Genomic DNA, 17,456 nt, shown 5'->3' on the forward strand with positions numbered 1-17,456 from the left:
TGTATTGGAAAAAAAAAAGAATTAAAAAAATTAAAAAAAACCCCAACAAACCACAACTGTTCTGAAGTGTGACCTCACAGCCACAGATTAACAGTTTCAGTCAATAAACTGATGTCCTTTGGGGGGAGGGAATAGGCAGGGTGAACATATGTGCATGTGGCACTATATACACATATACACATTGCGCTTCGGTGGCAAATTTAACACATGGGACACTTGACATGTGCGTCTGTGTGTGGTGAAGTGCCACGGGGGAGCCTGACTTCTCCAGACTTCTGGTTTGGAGCACGTTGAACTGGCTGCAGTTCTCTGAAAGGATAAGTTATATTTCCTTGTTAATAAAATTATTTTCCCATTAATGTTTGTAGCCTGGTTGCTGCATTATATAAATTAACTAATTGTCAAAACTGTGATTCAGGCTGATTGGAGTTGTGATGACACCAGAACCACTCAATATGATTATAGCCTTGTAATTCATGGCAGGGTTACCTCTTGCTTCTTTGCTCTGCTGTTTCTTCAGTGTATTGTGCAGATTTTTTTTTTTTTTTGGTATAAAATTTAGCCTTTTTTAATTTCGTGTTTTGGAGTGATGATTTTTTTTTCTTTCATTTCAAGGTCGATCCAAATTGCATTTTACCTTTGTGACCATTCAGAGTGTATTGTTGCTCTTGCAGCAGCAGCCCGTCACTAGCTTGACTGCAATATTGCCTATAGCTTTAACTGTTTGGGGGATTGGGGGATGCAGACTGATGCTATTCCTCAAAACCTGGCAAGCCAAGGACATGAAACAATTGATGGTGTTTTTTTGAAAGAACAATAGCCTCCAGTATTGGAGGAGAAATATTGGACATTCCATGCCTTTTACTCACGTAGCTTGCGTTTTGCCAGTCTTTTTTTTTTTTTTTTTTTTTTTTATTCCGCCTTTTTTTTTTCCTCAATTTTTTAACTTTGTAAAATAAGCTTTTTGGGGAAATCAGCCTTATATTTGAGCTTAAAATAGTAACAATAGCTTTTCCATGCCATTGCTTTTTTTTTTTAACTCAATACTTTAAAAAATAAATTAAACGCACTTTTATAGCCAGTATATAAAATTATGAACCCTGTGAAAAGTCACGTGTGTCTGTCATTGCATGTATGCGTTATTATTGTAAGGACAGGTAAAATTTCAAATTGGTGATACATTTTATATGGCATTAATTTTTATTTTTTTCCTTGCTGCAGTTTAGTGCATACATAAAACCTAAATAATAAATGCATATCAAACACAAATATATACACAGGCATACAAGTATTTTTCTTCTATAGACCTTAAGAGTTTAAATTAGTGCAGACAGGCAGCATCTGGATTTTGTTACCTTAAAACTAGCCATCAGCTTCTGGGACATTTTAAAGCAGTTCGATCCATTGTATGTCTAAAGCTAATAGTCGGGTAATCAAATATCGTTGTGGTGGAAAGCTCCATCTTTTATCATGCCTATCGGAGCAACACATATTAATAAACCCCTGTATGATTCCAGCTGTCCTGTGAACTCTGGCTTTTTTGTTTTCCTGAAACTGTTCTTTGTACTGAGCATGGTAGGATTCAGCTCTGCAGAAAGAATGTGTTTTTATGCTCATAGTCATGCACACTCTGGGGGGGGGACGGGACGCATTCATTTGTAATTAAGAAAGAAATTCTAGACTTTCTTACGGCATTTGTGTGCAGCTCGTGAAACATGGAGTGGGAGCACGTTAAACGGGCAAAGTTTGGAAATCCGTGTTCCTCAGTGTATCTGGGTGAAGCGCTGCTTTTTCTTCTCTTGTTTGGTGAAGTTGTCTCAGTTCTCCTTTGAGAAGTGCCGTGTTACTGTACATCACGTCCTGCTCACGGGGGAGCACGGAGCTGCGCAAGATCTCAGTCTACACTCTGCGTTTGTGTCTTCTAACGTAGCCTGCACGTTGCTGTGCAGAAATGGTGTAAATTAATAGCTATATGGGTAATGGGATTATAAATAGAAAAAATGGATTCCATATGTTTGTCTGATTGCTTTAAGTTTTTAGTGTTTCATGGCCTTTTGTGGAACATGAAGCACAACGCTCTGTTATTCAATTTGCTTGTGCTCCTACAACATCAGATGCCACCACTGAAGCTAAAACTTTAATTGCAGGTTTGGACAAACCTGTTGTCATCCAATAATAAAAGGGGTGGAGGGGAGGTCCATTTTTAAGAGACAATTGCAAGGAATTTAACGTGTCTCTTAAGGACAAAGCACTGAGTTTGAGGAAAGACACAAAGTTATTTTTCTCATTGTGGCACGAGGCTGTCTGACAATGGCAGTTCGAGAGTACAGTGTTGGAACTTCTTCAGGCAGATCCTGGGAGCAGAGTCTGCTTGTCCCAGGAGTTTATTTCAGAATAAATGTTTTTGCTTCTTGTTGGAAGTGAAGGATAGTCTTGTGTTCTTGCTGCAAATAATACTGCATGGGGGTGGTTCAGCTTGTGTATCTGATGAGAATCTACAGTAGTTTTTAATTTTATTTTGAGACGTTAAATAAATTTCCTTAGTTGCATCCTTGCTGATGGCATAACTACTCAAACAACTGGTTTCCAGGACTATGTTATAAATGGTTGCGTATGAAACAATAATGATGCCAAATTTTGCATCGTGGTCTGAATTTCTTTCTTTGGTTTCTTGCTTGCCAAAGCAAATTCTTTTCTCTTTGCCATTTTGCACAGAGGAAAACAAAACTGAGCACCATGAAATATCATGTGATGATATGAAAAAGGGGGGAAAAAAATCTTAACTGAACTATTTGAATATATTTGAAAGAATCTCTTGAATTTAGTAGATACTGTGTTTTATCTTTGTCCTCTGCAGCTTACGATTAAACCTAGCACTGGGGTAAGCTCTCTCTGCAAACAGTCTACTGAAACAACCTGAATCACTTGAGCTGAAAGGAGGAGGTGCCACAGTTACCCGCCAAGGGGAATTGTTTGGTTTACAATCACTGTACCTGCATTTGGGGTAAAAATACCCCAAATGGAGAGGCAGTGTTTATTGTACCCACGATACCTCTTCAACTGTATGCCTGATGCACATGTAAACACATGCCAAAGGAAGAAGTGTGATTTCCCAATGCCGACGTGAATAAAAATCCTGTGTCAGTGGATGTGACAAGTGTGCAGGCTGGCCCGCAGGCAAGAGCAGCTTAGTGAGCATGTCTGTGAAGTGACAGATACGTGCCCCAGCTGAGGAAAAAACAATTGAGGAAATTCAAACAGGTGTACTCAGAAGAATTTAAGCTTAACAGAGTAGTGTTACGGGTACATGTTTGGGTGTGCGTCCGTGTTTCGCTGTGTTTCCTTTTTGCCATTTTTAGGGCACGAAGGAGTCGGGGACCTCTTTCAGTTGCATGCCGGGAACATACCTCCTTCCTTGCTCCATCGGCCTCTTCTAGAAAGCGTATTTTTGGAATTGGCGCAAAACTCTTGCCTCTCTTCACCTTGTACCTACCAATCCTGGGCTCTTTTCTCACTCACGTTTCTGTTTAGCGAGTTTACCGCATTCCCCCCTTTTGGCCATCTGGCCATACAGAAGGCCTTGAAGAAAAGTGTTCCAGATACGGAGCTGCCTGACAGGGCTTCTCTGGCTGGTAGTGTTGGGATTGTGTTTGGTGCCTGGTGTGAAGCAGGGGTCAGGTGTAAGGAGTAATTCATCAACCACACACTGATTTCAGGCTGCATTTCCAACCATCTGCAGCTTGGATTGCCGCCAGAGCTCAAAAGTCTAGCTGGAGCCCATGTGATCGTGCCAAAGTAAAGGCAAACACTTGCAAACAGAGAAATGCATTTCGAGGAATGAAGTTCATTCGCACTTAGCCCTTGTGTGATTCAGTACATTGCAGTGTGGTTTAAATGCATCCGAGTGCTACTCAAAAGAAATATGAATTCGTTTAAATACCATTTAAAGATATTTAAGCCTGGCTGTAATTTTGACAGTAATATTAATATCTTAACTCTTGTATTTTGCCAGTTGCTTTAAACAATAAGGAAGTTATGTTTCTCTGGAAAATGCAGAAATACATGAACTCATTTGTTTTCCATTTCTGTTTGCCATTTATCCTTACATGTCTGGATAAAAATACTTTTGCTGCTGTACGGGACACCATGATGTACATTAAAATAATGTTGAATTTCGTAGTTGGTCTTCCTTTCATGTGTGGCCTCAATGCAAGTCTGTTTAAATTAAAAAAAAAGAAAAAAAAGAAAAAGAACCACACACACACAAAGAACCCCAAACCCAACAAACCTACTGTTGGAAAGTTAAGTTAAAATTTTTACTCTTTTTGAACCTTTGTTTATTACTGTATGCTACAGAGATTTATTTTGTAAGCGTGTTTTTTACTTGCATAACAAAAGATGGAAGGTACAAGCATTTGCCAGATTAGGTTACATGGGTCTTGCTGTGGCAAGTGCTGTGTGTTAAGTTATACTTTAGAATGCTTTATACAAGGTGCACCTTTGAAAGTCGAGTACAGTGCTTCAGAACTGGACTGGTTTGGTTTTTAATGCATGGGGGCCTTTCAAAGCAAGCATGATGGTACATTTGCACTTTAATTCAAGTATCTTGGTAAAAATCATCAGACGGTCAGTTCTTAAATTTCCATGACTTAAAAACTAGATAAGAAAAGATGTGTTCCAAGCAGGATGCCGGAGTTCATTTCAGGTCTTGCTGTAAGTAGCCTGGATAGTGTTCCCTTTGCATATAATTGCAAGCAGGGCTTTTTAATTATTATTTTTTTGGTGTGGGGGAAGTGGGTTTGTCACTATCTATACTCCAGGCAGGGACTTCGAGTTCACTTGCAAACAAGCCCATTCCGGAGTGTCCAGGAAGAGAGGCAGATTGAAAAAAACCAAAACAAAACCAAAAAAAACAGTGGACTTTTTTTTTTTTCCCCCTGTTTTGTTTTTCTCGAAGAGAAGTCTTTTAATGTTAGAAATTTTATGTAGAGGAAAATGGTTGATGTGTCTCCAGAACTTGCTTCCAGTGCTGCATTAAAATTGTGTTTTGTAACAGTCTCATCAGCTACAGCTGTATGTGATTAAATAGTGTAATATCAAAAGCATGTGTGAATAAGAGCTTTTATGATATAGTTGTTCCATACCAGAAACTGCAGATGGGCAGGGAAGGGAGATGGAGAACAGTGATTTACTCGGATATTGTCACAGCCTGTATTGCGAATGATTGTGTAGTGATGTTTCTCAGTTGCTTTCCCACTGGTATAGACAAGATTGAGTGATGAAGAGAAGTTTAGAAAGAAACATTTTCACACAGAGAGCTAGTCTAGATGAGCAGGGTATCGGCCTGAGAATGGTGTCTATGCAGAATGACATACCAGTATTTTAAGTAGCTGATTAGCAATAATATTGAAGAAAAGTTACAGTGAGAGGGATCTGTTCTGCTTTGCTTGAAAAATGAATGAAAGAGCTTCAGTTGCCTTCAGGAAGGCAGAATCAGGCCCACAAAGCACATACTGTTCCTATGGCAAAACCAGATCAGCTGAACAATATGGAGGTTTAAAAAAAAAAATAAAATAGAGATTACAAAAGAAACGAACTGTTTATCAAAATGATTCTAAATTGTGCAAGTGGGCGAGGGCGTACCTCATCTGGTATTTAACAGCATTTTGGGTTTTCTGTGGCTGTAATTTCTATTTTACATTATTTATGCTGATGTATAAATTTAGAGAATGAGCAGCAAAAAAACAGGTACTCTGTCTTTCTGTCTGTTGCTTTTTCTGCTTCAGTTGAGATATGATTTATACATAGTGGAAGTTCAATTGCGATAGAAGTCTCGCGTGGAGCCAGTGCCTATAATGAACATTAGTAATTTCTGTGAGAGAGAAGGCATGGTTAATCCACAAAAAGTAAAGGATAGAGCAGAGAGCTAGTTTTGCTTGTCTTTCTATAATTCTTAAGATAAAAATACCGTGTAGCCTCTTTAAAATTTGAAACAATTCAGTTTTCTATGTAGGTCTTTTCAGAGGATACAGTGTTTCTAAAAGGAGAAGGAAGCAGAGGTTGCTTGTCCTCTCTCTAGTTGCAGATCGGAGGCTCCTGTTGAATTCCTCAGCCATACTGTCTTTTTGGTTTTGTTGGTTTACAGCAAAGTCTAATCTCTTCTAGAAGTTTTTGTTAGTGGAAAAACATTTCAAGCCTTACAGTGTCAAATAAGAGAAAAAGATTATTTTTCCTACTTTTGGATGCAAATATATATATGTGTGTGTATATATATATTTTTTTTCCATTCTTCTTATCCTTCTTGTTTGTTTCTGTGTTTGCTTGCTTGCAACCATGGCAGGAATAAATTCTCTCTGCTTATTTGTTGTAAAGTCAACCTCAGTATCAAGCATCGTCATTTATTTTTTTTTTAAAAAAAGTAAATATTTACATTTTAAAGGGTTTCATTTGTGGTAAATGTATGCAGATGAAAGTGTTTGGACAGATTTTTCTGTAAGGGTTCCTCTGTTAATTGTATTGACTTCATTCAGATGCAAATGAGTGAAATAAACCACCTGACGTTTATAGATCATAGTAGAAGCCTGAAGACGCATAAGATTGCATGTTTATCATGTAAAGCTCTCTGATATTTTGTTCCTCATTGATGTCTTCATGACACATGTTTTATGGATGGTACCATGTGGTGGTTGATGATTTATGGGCTGTCATGTAGTGGAAGTGATGTCACTGCGATGTGATTCAGATTTATTCAAGAAGAGTTGTTGAACAGATTTGAATCCCCCCCTTCCCAAGTATAATTCGAGCAGCAGTTTGTTCTTATTGTGTGAGTTTGCTTTGACAGACTGAGTCCTGAAGCTGCGCCTAAATACTCGGCTGCAGAGCGTGGCAAAGAGGAGCGGGAGAGTCTTACAGGTGGACTGGCACGATGTTATTTTATTTAACTGGTTGTTCATTTGGCTTCTCTCCCGCTCCCTTCCCCACCCCCTTGCACAGCCCTTCCTCTGCCCAGCTATATTTAGAGCCCGGCCAGGCTGAGCCGCTCCGAGCCGAGCATGGAGGCTGCGCGGGAGCCTGACCTTTCCGCACCCGGCCTCGCGCCGATGGGAGGCGGCAGGGCTGGGTCAACCATCGCCTCCCGTTTGACTTGCTTGCAAGAAACTCTTCGGTTACTTGAAACAACGTGCGACGTGATCTAGTTGCCTTCCTGGGTGAGAAGCTGGCCCCTGTCACCCCCGGGTTGCGGGAGGGCGAGAGGCGAGGACCGAAGGTGCAGTAGATGGGGCAAAGGGCTGTTTTGGACACACGGTGCCAGAGCTGGCAAAACCTCGAGGTGGTGTGTTGGTGACCTGTGAGGTTAAGGGAGATGAGGGGACTTCACACGGAGGCGTTTTGCCAGAGGAGGAGATAAGGGAGCCTGATGTACCACTACATCACAAAAGGTTTTTAAAGCTACGTATCCATAGTTACAGCAGGAGAGTTAAAATCTAGATTTCAGGGACTCACCTGGTGTAATGTCCTCCTTCCCTTTAAAGAAGAAAGTATTTGGCAGTTCTTAAAGCTGGAATGATGTGCCTGTTTGAATTCCCTGGTGCTCAGAGTACTGCCTGTTTAAAGTTTGCTCTATTTTTCTCTCTTGTTCTAATTTTTCTGGCTGTGGAAAAAAAAAATGGCATTGCAATTCTTAGCCATATAAGGGACTTGTTAGTTTCTTTATGTGGTTGGGAATTGTTTCTCCTTTTGGTCTTCAAAGGCTGTTGCTGCTGAGTTTGCTTTAAAGGGGAGGAACTGTTTCTTGCTTAGGCAAAGGCTGAAATCCTTATTTCTTCTCTTTCTCGCATGTCTCTGACCTTTTATTGGGGGACATGCATATAAATAAATTCTGCTTGTTGGTATCGTGCAAGTTGATGGATGCTCTTACAAAGGGAGAAGCATAATGGGAAATGCAGTCTTCATTTCTGTTCTCTCATTTTCTAGTGATGAATTTGGTCTGGTGCCAGTTAGTAAGTACATGACCTTTTCCCTACATCTTTAGATTCATGACAGGGGGTGTCAGAGCTGTGTTAGTTATCTCTCGTTTTAGCTTTTAACAAACTATGAAATATTAAAAATGAATTAGGTCACTCGGAGCTCAGCTAATATGTCTGTGATGCAGGATGGTGATTTCATATTAATGAAGCGTAACACACAGCTTAAAATACAAAATTCAGTTTTTTGTGAACGCAAAACCAGCAGGGATATATCACTCATAAGTCAGAATATTTTATCTTGAAAATATTATCTTTTTAAGGCAAACCAAACAAGATATTTTGCAAAGATGGTGTTATCGGCAGCATTCGTTTAGTGTTCGTTCTGGAAAATCCTATCTGCCTTTCAGCCTAATTAGAGCTAAGTTTTTCAGTGTATTTACTTTAAGATCAAAACTGCCGGCAAGACTTTTTTTAGTATCAGCTGAGATGTGTCTACACAGCTGTTGATGTTCTGCTTAGCTGATACACACAAACCGATAATCTACCATATGTAACTGAATGGTATAATATATACTCGTTTCGTGTGCAAATGACACTTCTGAAATTCTTTAGTGGAAGGGAGACTGGTGATGATGAAAAGAGCTGTGAAGGGTACAATGAATACAGTAAAGAACAGGACTGATAGCTCTTATACAAGTCCCTGCCTGGTTTTGCATTCACAAAACCTGCCTTCAATACCACTCTATACCTGAAAGACATCAGAAAAAAAAAAAATCAGAGGCACTGCAGTTCTTCAGATGTTTGACAAAGCGTGCAGTAGGACTTGTTAAGCTGAATGCTTTACCTAGGCTGTATTAAGACGACGTTTACTAATGTCAAGGTAGAGCTGCACTAAGTACTGTTAAACAATCCTTCGTGAAAACAGGCGTAAAGCAGACATATTGCTGTGGCCTTTAGCAAAGCAGCTGGGAGCTTTCTGCCTGGGAGAGCATTGTACTCACTGGATTTTGTGTTTGTGCTCTTTGTGTTTCTTTGGAGCTTTTGTATCCTGAAGAAACCTGGGGCTTGATCCAAGTATTCCCACGAAAAGTGTCCATTTCTGAGGGTGCTGGCTGGTGGTGCAAGACGGGGTAATAATAAATCTGGCTGATGTGTGTTACTCCAGGATGGCATTAGTGGCCCACGCTGATCCCACCTGGCTGTTGTTGCCTCGCAGATACAAGTGTGCAATGCACTGAGTCATCTTGAATTTTGAGATCATGGCTGTAATTCCTGTCTCTAGAAACAACTGTGAGAAAGCTGTAGAATACTGGCCTGCCAGGACACACTTGTTGTCTGTGTGAGTTAGAAGCCTCACTGACCACTGAGTTTCTGCTTTGTATCTCTGCCATTTTACAAAATCACTGTAATCGTGTACAGTTATCCCCACGCAACGCGCAATTTCCTGTAGTTTGAAAAGCTTTCAGCATAAGATTGTCTAAACTTCATAGCATAAACATTCATTTACTGTGTTAGATGGGTTATTGGGTGTTTTCAGCATGCATAAGTCTGGCAATAATTGTGTTGGGCAGAGGGATAAGTTTTGTTTCCTTCGTTTTCTGCCCTGCTTTTACTTAAATGGATCCCTGGTGATGGTCATACTTAGTGTGTAGCAGTCATTTCGGTTTTCAGAGGGCTGTATAAACATTAACTAATCTTCAGAGCCCATTCTGAGAGGTGCCTTAAACACCTTATTTGCTCATGTAATGGTTGCATTCAAATAAAGGCCTCAGCCTCCAGAAGCCTGTACTGGATTATTGAGAGTTTGGGGATAGACTTGTGTAGCATCCACACCTTCTCCTTTTGGGCGGAACCCAGAGGTGGGGAAGGTTGTTTCTGCTCTATGAGCAAACACAGTGTGTGAGTATTATAAGAGTAGAGGCAAAGCTGGGAAAATAAAGGGAAAACATTTGCTGAAGGTGGCATGTTAATCTCTGTTTATCTGGAAGTGCTGAGTACCCACAAGTCCAGCAGATGGAGGTCTCCAAAACATTTGAAGCCAGACCCAATAGGACTCCCAAATGGGGCATCCAGGATTATAGAGCACTTTGAACAATCACGTACTTGAAGTGAGCACCTGAACCAACCTAGCTGGTTCAATGTTCCATGTTCCAGCCCTTGAGCCCTTCTGTTGAAGAAGAGGAGAAGTAGAGTGGGGTAAAAGGACACACTTTCTGGAGGAGATGAATTCCCCGTTGTTTCAGTGGTGGGGAAGGTGGCTGGCTGTGCTCCTACTAAGGTGCCCGGGTGAAAAAGATATTTGTGGTGTGTGACCAGTGATATGAGGGGCACATTAAGGCCCAGCTTGTGCTGTTGTAGAGATTCAAACAGTGCTTGGCCTAAATTTTTTCAGGAGGCATAAAAAACTTAATGGACACCTGGATAAGGATGTAAAGGACTGCTTCATCTTTCCAAGTAACAGAGGAAAGAAACTCTTTCAAACAGTGACCCTGCACAGCCCCCGGCCTCATGGGCCCTTGCGGAGCCTCCTGTCAGGCACTGATGGGAAGGGTATTTGGAATGGTTGTCAAAATTTGATCAGCATCATGTAAGGACTGGTCTGTGTTCAAGTCCTTCAGAATAATTTTTCCAATCTATAGCACCCTATTAATCAGCAAGGGAATAGCAAAGAAGTTATGTACGGGTAGGTGTTAGCTAAATAGTAGTTGATAGATACAGATTAATCAGAGCCAACTGGCTTTGGTTTTCTCATGCCCGATGTTGCATGTCTTGCCAGGACTTATTTTAGATTTTTTGTTGTCATTACTTTTTTTATTCGTTTCGTCTTGGCTTGTAACATTATCATATGTGCTTCCCTTCCTGTTGTGTTGGAAGTAGTTGTGTTTTTAAAAATTACAGCTCGTTTGACTCAAAGGTACATTGAGGATGGGAGAGAAATGTATGATATTTCTGATGCCGATAACTTCTTGTGTCCCAAGGGTTTTGTTTTAAATATGTGAAAACACTATAAACAAGGGTTGATTACTGGTGTTTTTAAAGCAGAACAAGGAACTGTGCCAATGGCCACAAACATGTAGATTGTGATTTTACAGTGTGTGTTGAGGAATGAAGTATGACTGCCATGCTCCAACAACAGCCGTTGAAGTTGACTGCATTTATGCTTCGTCTCTCCTGGTCTTTTAGTAAGGGAGTAAATTAGTAGTTGTTTATTATTTCTTAACCTTCAGTGGGTGACTTTCTTTCTGTGCTAGTCAGATGTTCTGGGGTAGAGATATGTGAATTTTATTTCCTTCCTCATCTTTCCCGCATTCGTATTTGCTCTCAGGAGAGATTGTCAGATAAGTTCATGCCTTCTTTTTAACCAGCCAGAATGGCAAAGAGGTGATCCAACACTTAGGTGATAAGGACAGACCTTTAAAAGGCTGAGGCATCAAGTGTGGGCACCATTAGCACAAAATGAGTGGAAGGAAAGCCAGAAGCCTTATTTTTATTCTGTGCTTTGTCCATCTTTTGTGATTTAGCAAATCTACCTCTTTACCATTTTCTTTCTGTTTTGGATTTTTTTTTTTTTCATCCTTTTAAGAGCTCTCCTGTTTGTCATTTTTCTTTCACCTAATGCGTATGTGTATGTCATGGTGCTTGTTCTGTTGTTGGACTCTCACAACTTTTATTTTTTTTTTTTAATAAAGATATTGCAGTTGTGTTTCCTGACCCAGTCATACTCTTCCCCTCTTTATTTTTTTTGATGGTTTACTGTTTGCAGACCGCCTCTGACTGTGCAGTTCTCTTGTGCTGAGCTGCATACGAAACCAGGGTAAGAGAGAGTCCCTGCCTGCGGGAGTTTATGAGTGATGTAAATAAGGCAGTTTGACAAAGGTGGGTAGGAAAAAAGAGGAGAGAAGCAAAGTGCCTGGCGGGAGGTTGTGTTGCAGAGCAGTGCCAGGACCTGGATATGGTTGATGGTAACTAGTGTCTATTTACTACCACGGGCTACTCCATCACCTTGGGGATGAGTCACTTTACCTTCCCAGTTCATGCATGGCTGAGGTGGTTTTTTTTTTTCATTTCTTTCTCTAATATTTAGGGTAGTTCAGTTCACAAATACCTTTATGCTTCCCTGGGCTTTGATTTCTTCGTCTTTGCCGTTTGGTGGTCAGTCTGCTGTGTGGTGCTGTGTGGCAGATTTTGGGTGCTGCCAGCCAAGCCAGGGAAGCCGTGATGTGGTTCTCCGGAGGTGCCCGTCTTGGTGTGCCGGCACTTCAAAAATAGGCTTAGCTGATGTTGCTGGCTGGCTTCGTGGGGAAGGAAATGGAACTGGACAAAAGAGCAATGCAGCCAAGGTCAGCATGAGACAGCAAGTCTATTCCCAGCAGGGGAGAGCTCTAGAAGTATCATGGTGTGCAATGGCTGGGGGTTCAGTGAGGACTCGAGCTTTTTTTTTTTTTTTTTTTTTTTTTTCATACTTGCTTCTTATTTTGCTAGGGCAGTAGCGTTGTAGGAGAGCCATGTTTCCAATGGCTGTTCAGTGCTTTTAAAAAATAAGTACTAGAGAGGGAAAGGGATGCAGATGACTTGCACTTCAGCAAGTTGGCTGCTGATAAATGTTAGGCTGAAATTTCAAAGGGACAGTGCTTTGTACAGTAGCTTGTGGCCTTGAAGTCAGAAGTGCTGGTCACCTGCAGCTCCTATTAACTTCAACTAGAACCGTATGTACTTTGCACTTTTGAAGACCAGGAGCTCCTTAGGGCTTAAATGTTACTTTTTTTTTTTTTTAATAGCAGTTACAAGCTGTCAGGGAAATCTTCTCTCACCTCTACTGTATTTTTCTTAGGGGGTGAAAAAAGGGAGTTGGGAGACCAAAGTAAGGACTTTTTTTTTTTTTTTTCCTTTTTCCTCAGAGCAGTGGTAGAATGTATTTCTAAAAGCAACTACCTCTATCTCTAGACAGGTAACACATCATATTGTTTGCAGCATAATGTTTATGATTTAAATAACTTGATTGTTCATTTGCCTTTGGCAACTTAGATTGGATAATGAGGATGGACATAATTTCTTCCCTTTTACCTTTTTAATTTTTAAAAATCTTGTAGTGTTTGGGAAAGATGCAAGGACTGTCAGGAAATAATTATTTGCATAGACAAGGAAAAAGGTGACGGAAGCTTTTGTAGCAGCTATGTGGAGTCTATTTTTAGGAAACAAGTGCTTTGAAAAATACTCACTGCTTTGGTCTACTACCAGCTCTCATAGTTAAATTAAGTGGTAGGAATTTATCATTCCTAAAGGTACTTTAGTTCAAAAGGATCTAAATTTTCAATATGTGTGTTTGTATATGTACTAATTTTTATCTCCCTCTAGACTGCAGGAAAAAGCTTGAATATCTAACCCAGATATACCTAAAAGGCTCAAAAGTCACACTAAAAAAAAAAATGGCAGAATTCAGTCTTCTAAAAAGCTTGGGATATAACAACCGGCCTCACCAGGGCTCCCTAGGTTTAGGTGTAGGTTGCAGTCCTGAGTATATTGTGAGTTTATAGAGTGAGGTTTTGGGGTTAACATTTAGCTGATGATCATTAACTTTTTTTGAATTAGACAAGTATTTTGAAATTCTGGGTTTGCATTTCACGTAGCTGCTGAGCGCTGCTGTATTTGTTGCTTACTCAGCATTAACAGTGGGAATATCCCAAAGCAGCCACACAGAGGAAAAACCTGTGCCTGATCTGTTTAGTTGTATTAATGTTCTTCCCATTGTTGTCTGTGGAAGCGATTCGCTGACAAACAGGGTGCCCATGTTGGGACACTGATGGCTTGGAGATGTTCTCCCCGTGGGCCCCATCCTGCCCTCTGGGTGTGCTGGAGCGTCCCCTCCCAAGCAGCTCTGTCGAAACTCCAGCGCTGCAGACGCGACGGGGAATTATTCTTTGGGAAGAGGATGGGCAGAATTTGGCCTTCAGGAAAGAAATTTCATTTTGTGAGCGTATTACAAACAATAGAGAGTTAAGAGATGAAAAACTGCCACTACATAGAAAAATAATACTGTTTCAATTTAAGCCTTGGTTTAGTAAGTTTTCCTGGAAAGAAACTTGTTCCTAAGGGCATTTTATCTATTTTTCTCTCTCTCTTAGGGTTTTATACTGCTACCCATCACTGCAGTATCTGAATGCTTTCTATATAGAGATTGATAGCAACTTTGAAGTCCCCAGTGAACTCTGCAATCTTTGGCACATCTTTCTTTAGGTGGTTGAGAAAATACGTTGGGTGAGATTTTTCAGATAAAATATTAGTTTTATTTAATTTTACATTATCATAGCAAAGTAGCTTTTTGAAAATTATTGCTTTGGAATATGTTCTTAAAGTTTTAAATTTTCTCTTCCTTCTTTCTATGATTTTACTGAGGTTCTGGGTACAAGAAGCGCCAGTCAGAATCTATTACTGACTTTTAAAAATGTGTTTTCCTAAATGTCACATCAGGCAGATAAGGGGCAAGTTATCAAGTATCTAATGTTACAGAGGTTTTCTTTTTTGTTCGGTGTTATCTAGACTGTTTGAAAATCATTCAAATAATATTTACATTTTTACAGGTGATGCATACCAGTCTGTATCAGCTCATGAGAACTGTTAGGTGCAGTCTTTTATCTGTTAAAATTATTTGAGTAAAAGTAAATGTTTAAATTAGTAGATAGGAATAAATTCTTAAAACTAGCAAGGTTACAGTGAGGGGATTTACTAACTGGTTTGGATATTCAGTTCTGAACCATTTCAGTATTAGTCTTGTGTTGCTAATCTATCCATCCCACTATGTAATCTGTCTGTTTAAACAAGGTACTTAGTCTTCCCAATTTCAAAGGTAAATAAAAATAACACCATTGTTTTTTCTCTCTTTCCGCTCTGTCAGAGAAATACCTTGATTAGTTTATACTTAGTTTATATGCGTGGGTGCCTTCCTTGGATGCAAACAGTGAGAAATTTTTGAAGAAATTCAAGTTGTAGCGATGAGCCCTGTGCTTAATTCAGAAGATGACTGGTCCTGTCGTCATTTCTTTGTTGTTTTTCTTTTTTAATGTCATGTAATTGTGAACTCCAGGTATTCGAGCAAACTCGTAGACCTGTCCTGCTGCCAACATTTATGAGCGCCTCCCAATTGCATCCTAGTGAAGACAGATGTCTGTGGTAACTTTTGTCTGAGAAGTGGTGCTGGTGGTAGCTAGAGGGAGTTGAAGGTAAACCACTGAATATTAAGGCCAGGATTTGAACTAGAGTGCGTTTAATGGGAAGTCTGTGGAAAAGGAGGAATTCTCATAGAGCCCAGGAGAAATGGGGGGAGCAGGAAGGGTAATCTTGCAGTGAGAAGTTATATTTCCTCAGTGCTCTTGATAGTATTTTATTAAAAGGTATATAATATTAGAAGAGACCTCAAGAAGTCATCCAGACCATCCTCCCTTGCTCAGGGGTGAAATTGAGTACATTTAAAGTATCTATACCTGACATTTCTCAGTCAGTGGCTTGTATGATGAGACACGAGGAAGCTGAAGCCCTTACCTGCTGGTGAAAGAGGTTCTGCTGCCTTCCGAGGTACCTCATCCAGTGTGCTAATAATTTGATAGTGAAAAAGAAAAAACAAAAGCCCAGATTTTTCTGGTTCCTTCATTTTTTTTTTTTTTTTTTTTCCTTCAAGGAGGACCTGCTGTCCCTCCCCCATAAAGACACGTCATTCTGAATAGAAAATGTAGAGGTGAAGGAGCACTATTATTTTTTACATTACACTTTTTTCTGCAACTGTTGTTTTGACTTCTCATACTCTTCAAAGATGTTGAACATGTATTATCACATGTGGAAGTCACAGTTTTTACCAGTGGGTTCAAGATATTCAGCCTGTATGTTCTTGTTTCAACAGTTAACTGTGTACCCTTATCTCATTTTTCACTATTGAGTGCCCATTAGATTTGGTGGGTGCTACTGGGTGCATAATATTTTTGGAAATCAGGCCGTCGAAATACACATACATATAAATACCTGGGAGCTAATTGGGTTTTAAAACGATAGTGATTCACACACAAAGTACATCTTCCTTGCCTTTCACTGGTAAAGAGGCCAGGTCGACTTGGCTGAATTCCTGGCCGGTGTGGATGCCATACCCGCGGCTCAGTACGTCCTTTTGAGCAAGTTTCTTTTTTGAGGGCTGTGAGTCAGCAGGGTTTTGAAGTGGATGAGTCACAGACAAACTAGCTGAATGATGGTTACCAAGTGGGTGGGGGAAACAAGGAATTTATTCTGGGAAGGTGTAAATGCAGACAGAGGCCAAGTCTGGAGGTGAAGGAGGCCATGGGATGAAAGGCATTAACTGATGGGAAGCACTGAACCGGTGTTTGACGTTAGCTGCTCTTCGTGGTTCGCTGCAGCGATGCGCTTGCTCGTGGCTCTGTTTGCTCCTGTGAGAAGGCTGTGCCTCTCTTGGGCAGCAGATGTCCCATACGAACAGCAGCTAATCCTTACAGATAATAGAGAAACATTAACTTTGCTGGGAGCCAGCTAGTTTCTATCCAGGAGTTAGATTTCTGACCAAAAGAGAAATCAGGCCAGTCTACGCATCAGCCTTTCACTCATAAGCAGTGTAAACCTTTAACATCTCTCTGGCTGGGACAGGCAGCATCAAGTGCTCATGTGCAGAACGGATTAGCGTGCCGACCTCTGAAATCAGAAACAACAATGGCATATTTTGTTCTCTGATGAATCTTCTTGTAGGGCTTAGAGACAAGCACACAAACCACATGAAAACGTCCCGTTCTGGATAATCCCATTTACTGGTTGGTAGAAGACCAGAACACCGCTCCAGAGCATCCCTTTGTGTGTTTCTCATGCGTTCCTGCAACTCCGCAAGTTGTAATGGAATTTGAAATGAGATTTCCCTTGAGGTGTTAGGATTGTTTATTACACAGTATTTTGTAGTTCAACAGGAAACCAGAAAATATGACTGTGTATCATTGCCACCAGAGTTACTGCTGACCATGTACCTCTGTAGAGTAGCAGATGATGACCAAATCTAAATTTGTGGATACACGCAATGATTTTGTCTGTGATGGAGTGTTCACTTAAGAGTGGAACAGCTGTCAGTCAGAGACCTTTAGAAAGGACTGAAGACCAGTGGCTTAACAATCAAGCTGCTTACAATCCTGGCTCTCTGTCCCTTCCTCCCAGTATGTTCAGATAGCCCAGCAGAGAGAGTAAACTAAACACTTCAACTGATAGTATCCTTGAGTGTTCAGAAGCTGAAGAAGGAAGCCGTGGTCACCAGATTCCAGCTGTCATGTTTCCTATTCCAGATGAAAAGGCTTTTATCGAGATAGCCTGTATAAATATTTTTCAGTGCAAGCTCAACTCATTCTAAAACTATTTTGATTACAATGTTTGTATTCTCTTGATTTCAGATCTAGAAAATGTGAGACACTGAGCTGAAGGCTGAGAGGCAATCTGATATATTCTTTATTAGAAATA

At 40.4% G+C, this 17,456-nt stretch overlaps 1 protein-coding gene across 11 annotated transcripts in view; it reads left to right on the forward strand.

Annotated features, from left to right (window-relative positions):
• RBMS3 (RNA binding motif single stranded interacting protein 3) overlaps positions 1 to 17,456 on the forward strand; it is a 713,822-nt gene that overhangs the window by 267,638 nt on the left and 428,728 nt on the right. The gene's annotated exons all lie outside the window — the stretch shown is intronic.

This window comes from Caloenas nicobarica, chromosome 2, assembly GCF_036013445.1.
Source record: "Caloenas nicobarica isolate bCalNic1 chromosome 2, bCalNic1.hap1, whole genome shotgun sequence".
NCBI classification, from domain to species: domain Eukaryota; kingdom Metazoa; phylum Chordata; class Aves; order Columbiformes; family Columbidae; genus Caloenas; species Caloenas nicobarica.